Source organism: Humulus lupulus, chromosome 1 (genome assembly GCF_963169125.1).
Source record: "Humulus lupulus chromosome 1, drHumLupu1.1, whole genome shotgun sequence".
Lineage (NCBI taxonomy): Eukaryota > Viridiplantae > Streptophyta > Magnoliopsida > Rosales > Cannabaceae > Humulus > Humulus lupulus.
The window spans coordinates 283,306,533-283,311,068 of record NC_084793.1 but is presented as its reverse complement, the minus strand read 5'-3'; the positions used below and the strand labels follow the sequence as shown (position 1 = coordinate 283,311,068).

The 4,536-nt window shown below is 38.0% G+C and overlaps 1 long non-coding RNA gene across 1 annotated transcript; it reads right to left on the bottom strand.

Annotated features, from left to right (window-relative positions):
- Positions 1–248: 248 nt before the first annotated feature.
- On the bottom strand, positions 249–3,945 carry LOC133807534 (uncharacterized). The gene is made up of 2 exons (XR_009879446.1): positions 3,512–3,945; positions 249–492 (listed from the first exon to the last, which is right to left on the bottom strand). It is a non-coding gene; the product is annotated as an uncharacterized LOC133807534 (long non-coding RNA).
- Positions 3,946–4,536: the final 591 nt, after the last annotated feature.

Below are 4,536 nucleotides of genomic sequence, written 5' to 3'. Positions count from 1 at the left end.
TGAGCTGAAGGTTCAACAAACTTGGGAGAAGAGGTCCTTCCTTCCAAAATAGGAGGTCCATCCCCAACTAGACTCCTATGAACTGCAGAGTCCAAAACTTGAGAGGCAACAACAGTGGCATCAACAAGTGTAACACCCTACTAATCAAGGACCCTTACGACATGTGTTTAAAATAGTGTTGGAATCGTTAAACGAGTCATTTGGACTAAAACATGTGATTAAGTAACTAATGGCTCGGGTATAAAAGATTTTGGTCAAAGGAATAAACATTTCCATTAAAAAATTTAGTCTTTACATGGGATCCAAAAATAGAAGTCTAAAATTAGTTTACAACTCAAGGATTACAAAATAAGTCGACCTAAGCGGCAAAACAGAGTCCAACCCTAGTTCCTCTGTGATATCTCGGGTGTGGCGGTTAAGCAGACTGCATATGTACACACCACCCCTACTTCTCTCCAACTCATGGCTAACCAAGCTTCTCTTTACTCTTACCTGCACCACATAGCACCCGTGAGCCAATGCTTAGCAAGAAAACTTACTTAAACAGATTCAGATAGTCAACAGAATATAAACAACATGCTTAGCAGTAATAATTGTAACCAAGCAGACACAATATACAAGTATGCGACCACAGGGTCACACAAGTGCGTATCACACTTCTATTTATTCAAGTGGCGTCCGAGCCAGACAAGTGCATAATACACTCCCAGGGTTGCCTAGCCATAGCAGCCCGTGTTCTGCACACATAGTGCCAACCACGGGTTATAAGCCGAGCTTTCCAATCAGGAATAATCATACATATAATATATTCATCATATAACCAAATACAACACATTCAAGTATGCTTAATCAGATATTCACAGGCATAATTATAATCACTCTCACTAAAAGGGGTCCGAGCCCTAATCATATCTACATTTAACGACCGGGACAAGCCCTATTAACATATCTCACGTATCGAATGCAGTTTTCTTACCTCGAGCTTCGTGTGAATAAAGAAATGACCCCGAGTGCTATCCCTGACCTGAGCCTTGCAAAAATCCTAGTCACAATACAAGTATACGTTCATCAGGAATCAATCCCAGATCCCGAGCTCCAATCAGGACTCTAATTCTCAAAACTACTGTTCCCAGTTACCGGGGCGCTTAAAACGTCCCCCAAGTGGGCTCCCAAATTAGATTCTCGAGCCCCTGGGCTTTACTCTTAAAATTCAGCTAAACCACTTTTCAGGGCACCTGGCGCGGTCGCACCCCTCAACTTGAGCTCCCAAATCGAAGTTCAATTTCACTCTTTCTGGGACATTAGCGCGGTCGCGCCCAACCTAGCATGGTCGCGCTAAGTCGCCAGAAATGCAAATCGAGGCCAGAATATTGGTGTTCTTTCCCAACTACCAAATTCGCAATCCTCTGCGAAATCAGTCCCAAAAATTCGACCAACACAAGTACTTTCATCAAGATTTGACCATAAACGACCCTATACAACCTAAATAAACTATCCACAATAAAACCCCAAAATCAAACTTTAAATTCAAAACACAAAAGTGGAAGGAAGAACACCAAGAAAGGTTCATAAATATTTACCTCTGTTATAGAATTTTGAAATCCCCACCTCTTGTTGATCCTTACAAGCTCCTAATCTCCCAAGAGAGCTTAAATTCTCCATGCAAAATCCCTCAAGAGCACATTTGCTTTACTTGTTGTCTCAACTTCCAAAAACCCACACAAAGAGGTAACCCAAGAGAAAAACAACGATGTGTACGTGAGTGACCAAAACCTTCAACTAAGGTTACCCTTTTCTCTAGATATAAGGTAATTGACCATTTTGCCCCTAGGCAAATCAATTCCCCTTGACCAAAGCCAAGGGCATTTTAGTCCTTTCCCCAAAATTCCCAAAAATTCTCAAAATAATTCTATCATACCAAATATTCATCAATTAGTTCCCGTTATTTAATAATTCCCAATAATTTACCAAATTACCAAAATACCCCTAAGCTCACCCCGAGCCGGGTATTTTATCTCATTGTGACTTTTCTGCTAACTTGCTCACTGGGATCGCCTCATGCCGGGTAACTCAAATATATCCACATAATAATGTGGTCACAATTATAAATCACATATATTTACACTTATACCATCAACATGTCAAAATTGTGAAAATGTTCTTCTAATAAGAAATGAACTCACATGCATATTTAATACACATAAACATGCAAGCATAGTCATATCATAATACAATTAACAGAATTCACATAATAATGCGTATAATCACAACATGCACATAATATTCAATTATTGCCCTTCTGGCCCCCAAATCAGGGAACTAAGTCTTATTACGAAAATTGGGACGTTACAACAAGTATGGTAGAAGGAGGAGGGACCATAACATTCATTTCAGGGGTGGAACTAGGCAAAAAGACAGCTAGCATGGCTAGGTTCGGGTTAATAGGGGATGGTATCATGTGATGAAGAGATGCTTTCATGTAGTTTGATGGTCCAACACCTAACATAGGATAATTTGAGGTCCCTATATGTTCAGTTGAGTGTTGGAAAAGGTATTGAATAGAGACTTCAAGTTCACTAATGGCCATGAATGGTTTAGGATAATGAGGGTGCATTTCTTCTACAGAGAAACGGGCGGGTCCAGGAAAACCAAAGGGAACAGTCTTAAGCAAAAATTTTGCTTTTCCCCTAAGGTTAAAATCATATTCAAGTGAGAAACTAAACATATTTTTATCAAAGTCCTACAAATGGTTCACACAGTAATAATAAGTATGTCCTATTTTCCCACAGAAAAAGAAAAAGTCAGGGAGATGTTCATATTTGAGTTCAAGCCATCTAGGAAGTTGGACATCGGGGAAGCTAATGGATATGCCACGCCTAAGGGGTTTGTTCACATCAAGCAAGACCCTAAGACGCAAAAACGAACCCGAGGATTCAAAAAAGGAAGATTCATCAACATCAATAATATCACCCAAGCTTTCCCCAATCAGTTTGGCTAAACCTAAAGATCTCCTACCCAAAGGAATTCTAAAGATTTGAACCCAAAAGGGAGCAAAGTGAAGAAACTCAGGAGTAAGATCAAGAACACCATCAGGGTTTCCTAAGAGCACTAGACACTGGTCAAATTTCCATGGTTGGCCATTAAAAACACGCCTCCTATCTCCTTCACAACAAAACTCAGCTAAGAAGAGTCCTTCTGAGTGATCAGTCAAGGTAACAGGAACTCTACCCTTCCAATTTTTGAGACATGTTATTTTGAAAGGCTCTTTCCTAAAGTGGCGATCATTGAGAAGTCGAACAACTAAGAAAAAAACCCCCTGATTCGAGTTTGAGTCTTGGTCAGTTTGTGGTAAGGTGTGCACAATATTTTCTTCCTTAGTAAGGTTTAAGTTTTGAGATATGACATAAATAAGATTATCCATTTTCAGAGTATACAGAGGTAGGTAAACATGTAAAACCCAAGCAAAGCACCAAACAATATATAAACAAACAAAGAGAAATCTAGAGCTTACCCCAAAAATCCAACTATCCAATATGCCATTAAACACCGAAAGTCCCTCCTTCTCCATCAGATCTGAGAAATCATCACCAAAATCCATTGAAATAGATTAGTAGGCTTCTAATATTCAGATAATGATGAAATTGTAAGGAGTAGCAAAAACGACAGTAAATAGTGGAGATGAGTGAGAGAAAGAGATAGAGGTTCGAAACTCTTTATGGGGAAAGAAATAAAATAAGTGGAAGGACAGAAATAGATATAACAGAGGAGAGGATTAGGCTACAGATAGCGAAATAATTAGAGAAGTAAACACTAAATAGTAGCATAGCAATAAAGATGAAAGAGAAACCGCCACTTGGGATCAGATTAGGGCGGACGTTCAACCACAAAGGGTACTCGCTGAGAAGAAACACAAGCTACAGTAATGAAGGTTCCAGAGCTTTTTTCTACTTTTCGAATATGTTAGTTAAACATGTGATGTCAGTCACCTCTTCCATCTTGATGTCTTAGATTTTTGTTGTTTCTCACTCATAATATATAAAAGATATTTGCCTCCTTTTGCTTTGACAACAAATCTGGAGATTAGTCCCTCATTTCCTTACTCGCCTTTGTTCTCTTTTATGCTGTGATAATTTTTTTCAAATAAATAAAATCAATGAAAATGTTCTCACTTTTTTCAAAATTGATAAATTCGTGCAACTGTAAATTTGTGGCTCATTTGGCTAAAAGGTCAAAGATTGCAATTATTGCGGGAAAAAATGGAAGTCCTTTGTTAATTCGTGATCTATTTCCTTTCTTGCTATATATGTATAGCCTGAGGTTTTCATATTGGTTTTACATATTGATGAAATTCCAATATTAATTTTAGGGTTTCAACATAATTTTATTTTTAAAAAATTGATTCATAAGTGGGGTGTACATATTAATAGGAGTTTATTAAAAATGTATATTTTAGTCATTTTATATAGGGATAAATATGTAATTATCTTTTTTCTAAGAAAATGGGGTGCACTTATAAAAATTAGGGGTGTAGAAATA